The sequence below is a fragment of the Vombatus ursinus genome, unplaced genomic scaffold, assembly GCF_900497805.2.
Source record: "Vombatus ursinus unplaced genomic scaffold, bare-nosed wombat genome assembly UNPS02014173.1, whole genome shotgun sequence".
Lineage (NCBI taxonomy): Eukaryota > Metazoa > Chordata > Mammalia > Diprotodontia > Vombatidae > Vombatus > Vombatus ursinus.
In genome coordinates this window covers 129,896-139,822 of record NW_020953951.1, presented here as the reverse complement: position 1 = coordinate 139,822, position 9,927 = coordinate 129,896, and positions in this window count along the sequence as shown.

Sequence of the window (9,927 nt, the reverse complement as noted above, 5' to 3'; positions counted from 1 at the left end):
CCATTTTAAAAGCTTTTCATTCAATGAAGCTTAGAGAGGTTGTGTATTAGTTATGGCATCATTTGTCAAAAACATTTTTAAATTTTTAGGGTTCAGTGTTATGTCCAGGAGATTGTGGCCAAGAGTTTTGTCTGCAATATCATTCACTTTCCAGGTCAGCTTATTTGATGAAGTCTCAAAGATATTTTGGAATCTGTATTTGACTTGAGGGGATTCATTGTCCATTGGTTAATGAGAGATAGTGCACTTTTGTTGTATAAGTCTGGTCACCTATATATCTTGTTAGGTGTTCAGTAGGTGCTAAGATTTTTGCAATCTGTAGTGATGTGTTGCATAGTTTCTGCTGTTGCTTAAATTTGATCTCCATGGGGATAATAACCCATCTAAAATTTCTGGTGACCTGATCCTGAATTGACACCGTAAATTCCTCCTTTCTATAAATCAATCCAAAGACAGCCATTTTTTTTTCCAGCAAAGAATTGTAGACATATTGTTGGTTGTTTTCATGCAAGTGTCACACACGGAATGTACTTAGATCTTAGCATTTCATAAATTTAATTGGGAGCTAAACCACTTTTGTATGCATTTGAAATATCCAGCACCATGTACCTTTTGCCAGCTTTTTCTGTTGCTTAGTGAAGTGATGTGTATTTGTTCCCAATGTATTTCTGTAGGGTTTTTTTTTTTTGAGTGAGGTAATTGGGGTTAAGTGACTTGCGCAGAGTCGTACAGCTAGCGAGTGTTATGTGTCTGAGGCCAGATTTGAACTCAGGATCTCCTGACTTCAGGGCTGGTGCTCTATCCACTGTGCCACCTAGCTGCCCCTCATTTTTGTAGGTTTTTAACCTGTTTTTCATGTGGTCTGAGAACATCTATCAGTCTTCTTACTTCTTTCTGACAAAGAAGAGTTAATATTTTCCCTTCACCTGTTTGAGGTAAAAATTGAGGCCATTTGCTGTGAACTCTTCCCTATACCTCAGATACCTTCTGTCACTATCTCCTCCTTCATCCCTCACACAAAGACATATCTTTACTCCTTATGAAGGCCTCCTCCTCCACTGGTACAAGCAATCTCAGTCCTTTCCATCTCCTCCAACAGACTACCTCCCCTCTGTCACCCCTACTATATCAGTTGTCTTCAATCTCTCCTGGTTTACTGGCTTCTTTCCTACTGCCTATGAATATGTCCATGTATCCCCTATCCCCAAAAAAACCCTCACTTGATCCTTTCATCCTCACTGTCATCCTTTATCTCTTCTGCCCTTTGTGGTCAAACTCCTTGAAAAGGCCATCTACAATAGGTGCCTCCACTTTCTCTCTACTCACTTATTTCTTAACTCCTTACAATCCAGCTTCTGACCTCATCATTCCGCTGAAATTGCTCTCCCTAAAGTTACGAATGATTTCTTAGATGCCAAATCCAGTGGCCTTTCCTTGTAATATCTATGTCTATACATATATACATGTGTATATGATTTATTTATTTTTACCATTTTTTAAAATTTTGAGTTCCAAATTCTCTCTTTCCCTCCCCTCTTCCACCCAGTATGAAGGCAAGCAAAATTATATGAATTATACACTTGAAATCATGCAATACATATTTCCATATTAGCCATATTGCAAAAAAAAAGCAAAAAAAATAAAGTGAGAAAATAATTATACTTCAGTTATACTTCAGTACACATAGTTCATCAGTTCTTTCTCTGGAGGTAGATAGCATTTTTTTCATCATGAATCCATTGGCATTGTCTTGGATCATTGTATTGATCTGAGTAGCTAAGTCTTTCACAGTTGATCATCATTACAATGATCTCCTGGTTCTGCTCACTTCACTTTGCATCAGCTCATATAGGTCTTTTTCTGAAATCATTCCCTTCATCATTTCTTATAGTATAGTAGTACTCCATCACAATAATGTTACAACTTATTCCACTATTTCCCAATTAATAAGCATCCTCTCAATTTCCAATTCTTTGTCACTACAAAAAAAACTACTATAGATATTTTTGTGCATGTGGGTCCTTTTCTTTTGATCTCTTAAGAGTATGGACCTAGTAGTGGTATTGCTGGGTTAAAGGTTATACACAATTTTATAGCCCTTTAGACATAGTTCCAGATAGTTCTCCAGAATGGTTGGACCAGTTCACAACTCTACCAACAGTTCATTAGTGTACCTATTTTCAGTCATCTCCTTCAGCATTTGTCATTTCTCATAGGTTAGTTGGTACCTCAGAGTTGTTTTAATTTGCATTTCTCTAATTAATAGTGATTTTTTCTTATGACTATAAATAGCTTTTGTTTCTTCTTCTGAATACTGCCTGTTCATATTCTTTGACCATCTGTCAATTGGGGAATGGCTCTTATTTTTATGAATTTGACTCAGTTCTCTATGTAGTTGAGAAATAAGGCCTTTATTAGAGAAACCTTCCTATAAACATTTTTTATATTTACTTCATTATCTATAGTACCTTTTAGCAAAATGTAGTTTCCCTGGTTATCTCTTTTAGTTAGATCTATTTTTGCTTTTGCTTTGTCTGAGATCATGATTGCTACCCTGCCATAGATTCTGTACCAGTCCCTTATTTTAACTCTATGTATATATTTTTCTGTTTCAAATGTGTCTCTTGTAAACAACATATTGTTGGATTCTAGTTTCTGATCCATTCTGCTATCCACTTCTGTTTTATTGGTGAGCTCATCCAATTCACATTCACAGTTATGATTACTACGTATTTCCTTCCATCCTATTTTCTTCTCTTTATCGTTGTCTCTTTTTATCCTGTATCTATAACAGTGAGGTCAGCACAGTGGCTCTGCAGATCTTCAGTTTGGTAGGCTGCCTAATATCTCTTCTCTCCCACACTTTCCTTTGGAGTCTCCCAAACACTGGTCCAGCTCTGGCAATGTGTTTGTCAACCCAATCATCTATATGTACATCCTTGGAAAATATACTGCCAAGGTAAGTGAACTTATTCACAGTATTTAAAATTTTTCCATTTGCTGTAACCAATGATTCCATGTATGGATGATGTGGTGCTGGCTGGTAGAGAACCTGTGTTTTCTTGGTGTTAATTGTTAGGCCAAAATTAGCACAAGCAGCAGAGAATTGATCCATACTTTGTTGTACCTCAGCTTAAAAAACCTCATTGAGTGCACAATCATCTATGAACAAAAAAATCATGCACCAGCCCTCCCTCCACTTTAGCCTTGCCTTGTAGCCTTTTCAAGTTAAATAGATTACTATCAGTGCGGTAGCCGACCTTCTACCAGTGCTATACCAAGAAACTGAATAGCTTCCATTTAAATTGTCATATGAAGATTCTGAAGATCACCTGGCAAGATAAGGTACCAGATACTGAGGTCCTGTCTTGAGCTAAACTGCCAAGCATTCAAACTCTGTCACAGGGAGCATAACTCTGATGAGCTGGCCATATTGTTCACATGCCAAATCTGCATTTGCCTAGAAGACTATTTTACAGAGAGCTCATACAAGGCAAACACTCACATGGTGGTTAGCAGAAATGATACAAGAACACTCTCAAAGTCTCCCTGAAGAACTTTGGAACCAATTGGGAGATATGGGAGACATTAGCAAAAGACCACCTAGCATGGCATGCTGACATCAAAGAAGGTGCTGTGCTCTATAAGTGAAGTAGAATTGCAGAAGCTCAAAAGAAACATGAGATGTGCAAATTTGGAGACATTGCCACTCCAAATGTTCATTTGGACTATTTGTGCCCAACCTGTGGTAGAGCCTTCCAAGCTCATTGGTCTGATCAGCCACAGTTGGACACACTGTACCTTAACTCCAACATAATGATGTCCTTCTGGTCCTCTTTGAGAATGAAGGACAACAACCAAACCCCATATACCTCCTCAAAAGTCTGTTTTGCTTCTGACCATTGCCTCTCTTAATTCACCCTCCCTTTTATCATCGCTGCCCTCCCCATCCTACTCCCTTCTCCTCATATTTCACTGTTGCGGAAGGTAGATTTCCATACTCAACTGAGTGTGTGTATATAGTCTTTCCTCTTTGAACCAGTTCTGATGAGAGTGAGCTTCAAGCATTGCCTGTGCCTCCATTCTCCCCTCCATTGGAAAAGCTCTTCCTTGCACACCTCTTTTATGTGAGATAATTTTCCCCATTCTTACTCTCCCTTCCCCCTTCTCCCAATGCATCCCTTTTTCTCACCCCATTTTTTTTTTTGTCAGAGCACAATCAACCCATACCCATGCTGTCTGTCTAGATAGGCTCCTTCACTGCCTTTTTCTCACTCCTTTTTCATTAATAATGAAAAAGTTGTTAGGAGTTATCTTCTCATATAGGAATGTAAACAGTTTAACTTTATATTGAGTTCCTTATGATTTCTCTTTCATGTTAACCTTTTTATGCTTTTCTTGAGTCTTGTGTTTGAATGTAAAATTTTCTATTCAGTTCTGGTCTTTCCATCAGGGATGCTTGAAAATCCTCTATTTGAGTAAATGTCCATCCCTCCCCCCTGACAGATTATGCTCAGTTTTGCTGGGTAGATTATTCTTGGTTGTAATCCTAGCTCCTTTGACTTCTTGGAATATCATATTCTAAGTCCTCTGCTTCTTCAATGTGGAAGCTGCTAAATCTTGTGTGATCCTGGCTGTGGCCCCACAATATTTCAATTATTTCTTTCTGGCTGCTTGTAGAATTTTCTATTTGACCTGAGAGCTCTGGAATTTGACTATATTATTCTTGGGAGTTTTCATTTTGGGATCTCTTTCAGGTAGTGATTAGTCAATTTCTATTGAAATTGGTGCTAGGATATTTCCTTTATATTTTTCTTTTTTTTTTTTAGGTTATACATGTCATGCAAAACATATCCATAATAGTCATGTTGTGAAACATAGACCAAGAAAAATAAAGTTTAAAAAAAGTATGCTTCCATCTGTATTCAGACACCATCAGTTCTTTCTCTGGGAATGGATAGTATTTTTCATCATAAGTCCTTTAGAGTCGTCTTGGATAGTTGTAATGCTGAGAATAGCTAAATCATTCACAATTGGTCATCTTACAATATTGCTGTTACTTTATACACAGTACCTTTCACTTTGCATCAGCCCATGCAAGTCTTTCCAGGTTTTTCTGAGAGCATCCTGCTCACTGTTTCTTACAGTATAATAGTATTCCATCATAATCACATACTACAACTTATTCAGCCATTCTCCATTTGAAGAACTTCCCCTCAGCTTCTAATTCTTAACCCCCAGAAAAGAGCTGCCAAAAATATTTTTGTACATATAGCTCCTTTTCATTTTTAGTTTTGTTTTTTTTTATCTCTTTTGAGATACAGACCTAGTAGTGATATTGCTAGGTCAAAAGGTATGCATGGTTTTATAGCCCTTTGGGCATAGTTCCAAATTGCTCTACAGAATGGTTGAATCAGTTTACAACTCCACCAACAGTGCATTAAAGTCATTTTTCCCACATCCCCTCCAACATTTGTCATTTACTTTTTCTGTCCTATTAACCAATCTAATAGGTATGAATTAGTACCTCAGAATTATTTTAATTAGCATTTCTCCAATCAATAGTGAGTTAGAGTATTTTTTCATATGACTGTAGATAGCTTTGATTACTTAATCTGAAAACTGATCATGTCTTTTGATCATTTATCAATTGGGGAATGGCTCTTATTTTTATAAATTTGACTCAGTTCTCTATATGTTTGAGAAATGAGGCCTTTATCAGAGAAACTTGCTTCAAAATTTTTTCACATTACTAACTATATTTCCCTCCATCCTACTCTCCCTACCCTTGTTTATTCTATTTTCTCCTTTCACCCTGTCCCTCCTCAAAAGTGTTTTGCTTCTGACTATCCCCTCCCCCAATCTTCCCTCCCTTCTATCACTGCCCCCACCCCCCTTCTCTTATACCCTTCCCCTCCTACTTTCCTGTAGGGTAAGAAAAATTTCTATACCCAATTGAGTGTATATGTTATTCCCTCTTTGAGCCAATTCTGATGAGAATAAGATTCACTCACTCCCCCTCACCTTCGCCTATTTCCCCTCCATTGTAAAAGCTTTTTCTTGCCTCTTTTATGTGAGATAATTTACTTCATTCTACCTCTCCTTTTCTCTTTCTCCCAATACATTCCTCTCTCTTTCCTCCTTTAATTTTATTTTTTACATGTCATCCCTTCATATTCAACTCATACCTGTGCTGTCTGTCTATATATACTCCTTCTAACTACCCTAATAATGAGGAAGGTCTTGAGTTACAAATATCATCTTCCCATGTAGGAATGTAAACAGTTTAAACTTATTAAGTCCTTTATGATTTCCCTTTCCTGTTTACCTTTTTATGGTTCTCTTGAGTCTTGTCTCCAAGGCTGATGCCCTCTGCTGGTGCTTCAGCTGCATGTGCTCTGGGCTGTTTCCCACTTCAGTGTCAGACCTCTCCTCACCTCCTAAGTTGGTTTAAGCTGGAAATGTCTCACCCTGAACTCACGTTGGCTCTACCATTCCAAAATTCAATTTGATACATTATTTTAAAGTTGTTTGGAGGAGAATGTTGGAAAAATTCAGCTGGGTTGCTGTTTCTACTCTGCTATCTTGGCTCTGCCCCCCAGTGGCCTTTCCTCATTCTCAGCCATTCTGCAGCCTTTGACACTGACCCTGGTAGACTCCACATTGCACTCTCCACTGTTAATCACACCGTTCTTGATCCTCTCTTCTCTGCTTTTTGGACACCACTCTTTCTTGGTTCTCCTCTTTAGTCCTATTAGACTACTCTTTCTTGGTCTTCTTTGTTGGATTATCATCCAGGTCAGGCCCACTAACCGTGAGTGTCCCACATCTGTCCTGGGCCTTTTCTTTTCTCTCTCTGTACTATGTTACTTGGTGATCTCATCAATGCTCCCATGGATTTAACTATCATCCTTAGCTGATGATTCTCAAAGCTACCTGTCTTGTCCTAATCTGTCTGTTGACCTCCAATCTCATATCAACTATCTTTCAAACATCTTGAATTGGATGTCCAGTAGGCATCTTAAACTCAAAATGTATAAAACTGAACTCATTATCTTTCTCCCTAAATCCTCCTCCCCTCCTAACTTCTCTATTATTATTGAGGGCAATACCATCCTCCTAGTCCCTTCTCACGCTTGCAACCTAGGTGTCATCATCAGCTCTTCATTATCTTTTACCCCCCCCCATTTCCAAAATGCTTTCAAGGCCTGTCAGTTTCACCTTTACAGCATCTCTTGACTGTGTCCCCTTGACACCTCTCTAGCTCAGGTCCTCGTCACCTCATGCCTGGATTATTGCAAATAACTTCCTGGTGGATATGCCTGTCTCCAGTTTCTCCCTACTCTATTCCATTCTCCATTCAGCCACCAAAGTGATTTTCCAAAAGCACAGATCCCATTCATGCCACACACCCTTCCTCCCACCAATCCTGTTGCCTCCAGGACCAAATACAATTAAATACAATTGGCATTCAAAGCCCTTTATGGCCTAGCTTTCTCCTATCTTTTCAGTTTCCTTACTCCTTTGGTACTCTTTGATCCAGTGACACTGGCCTCCTGGTTATTTCACAAACAAGATACTCCATTTCTCACCTCTGGGCATTTTCTCTGGCTGTCACCTATGCCTGAAATGCCCACCCTCCTCATCTCCACCTCCTACCTTCCCTGGCTTCTCTCAAGTCCCAACTAAAATCCCATCTTATATAGGAAGCCTTTCCCAACCTACCTTAATTCTAGGGCCTTCACTCTCTTAAGTATTTTCTATTTATCCTGTATATTTACATATATGTTTTTTGTCTCCCCCATTGTGAACTTATGAGATTGTTAGCTCCTTAAGGGCAAGGGCTTTAAAAGCCACTTTTTGTAGCCCCACAGCTTCGAATAGTGCCCTGGCACATAGTAGGCACTTAATAAATATATTGACTATTTGCTCAAGTCTTACATGCTCCTTCATATTTCTAAAGGAAGCTACACAACTGAGGACTGAATTGACCACAAATTCATGTTATTTAACTTCAACTGGGCCTTTATTGCACAATTACTCTGATTGTCTCCTACCATTTGACCAATTCTGATTTTTAAGAAGTTATTTTCTTCAGTATTTTTTGTGCCTTTTACCAAGATGTTAATTCTCTTCATAATATTCTTACATTGTTCTCATTTCCTTTCCTAATTTTCCTCTATTACACAGTTGTGGTTCAGTTGTCTCCTCACCTTCTAGAGGGTCCTATGTCTCATAAAGTGTTGGGTCATTTTCCTTTGTTTTGCAGTATTTCTTCATAGGTGCTTGAACTTGTTTACTATATCTGGAGGCCATAATTGTTTCTATTAATGTTTTTTGTCTGCTTATGTTCAAAGTCTCTTGGTTTTCTTTTTCCCAGGATCTTTGGTAATTTCAGCAGTTTTTTTTCCCTCTTTATTTTCCCCTGTTGCTCATTTTTTTACTCCCTCTCCTCTGATGGTGGTTTCCCTGGGAATTAGATCACAAAGCATTTCAGCCTTCTCCCACACTGGGCAATTTACCAGACCAAATCTCTGCTCCAGATGACTTTTGGGGGGACAGAATTAACTCCAGATGTATACTAGGCTCTTTCAAGCTTAGTAGAATACTACACTCCGTCCCCGCCCCACACATACGCCATCCTGCGGAGCATTGCCACACTAGTGCCATTGCAGCTGGGGGTGATTTCTATTGTTGGGAGTTTGGGTTTCTGAGGCTTGGCTTCGGGGTAGGTTTTAGGCCCAGGTACATGTCCTAGTCCTTTCTTCCTAGCCCTAGTCCTTTTCTTCTGTTGCTCAGCCTCCTGTAGAGATCTTTTGCACCACAGAATGCTATCAGGGCACTGGCCACTGAAACCCTAGCCAACTTTCACATCCTAGGACCAAGCTCTCCACGGAACTGGAAGAAGGGAGAGAGGAGCAGGGTTTGGGGTTGGGTTTTCTTGCAAGCCCATGGGTCAGTTTGGCTAGTACAGCCTCACTGCTGGTAGCAGGGTGGGCAGTGGGAAAGGGAGTGCTACTTGACCTCAGGTTGGTGTCTGTTCATGGTTGTGGAATTTCTTAAAACTGTTTTTGGGTTCCACGTGTCCTAGACCATCGGGACATCTGAAGTTGCTTTATCTTTGGTGCATAATTTCTATTTTGGAGAGGTTTGAGAGGTCATGAGGAGCAGAGAAGATGTCTAGGCCTTCATCATGTTGGTCACATGGCCCAGAAGTTACATACATATACATATATATGCACATACATATATATATACACATTAACATGTTTATGTGTGTGAATGTATATTAGTAACCCTGAAAGTTTCTGGGGTTTCTAATAATATCACTCACGAGCTACCACTGGTCTACGTCCCATTTTAATCAGTCAGTAGACATCAATTAGGTTTTTTGCAAAGGGCATTTACTAAGGTGGTATATAAAAAAGAGAGTTGGTACAAAACATTCCCTCCTGCAAAAGTCTGGGGCAGACTCCTGCAAGTACCTAGGAGTCCATGGCAGAGGAGGCTCTCACATGTACTGGGGGTAAGCTTGTAACTTCTAGTTAAAGGCCATGTACGAAAGGATAGAAGATGCAAATAGAAGCTTCTTGGGGCCCCATCCTCGACAAAGGTTTGCCCAGGAGGCCATGAGCTCACCAGTCAGTCCACTGAGGAAAATGGCACCTCCCTCATCAGCCCTCAGAGTCATCTTTACACCGGTGTCCAACAGATAGAAAAAAATGTGTGTGTGTGTGTTAAGCTTTATTGGTGCCTTTTAACACAGTTCTGGTTGAACATCCATTTAAACGGCTCCAAGATCCTACAGTGAACTGAAGGGAAAGTTGCAGGATAGCTGTGCATGCTCTGAAGTCAAAGGCAAGTGTCCTTTATTTAGCTTTTTAGGAAGCGGGACCCCTCAGCACCCATGTGGATTACAACAGGCGG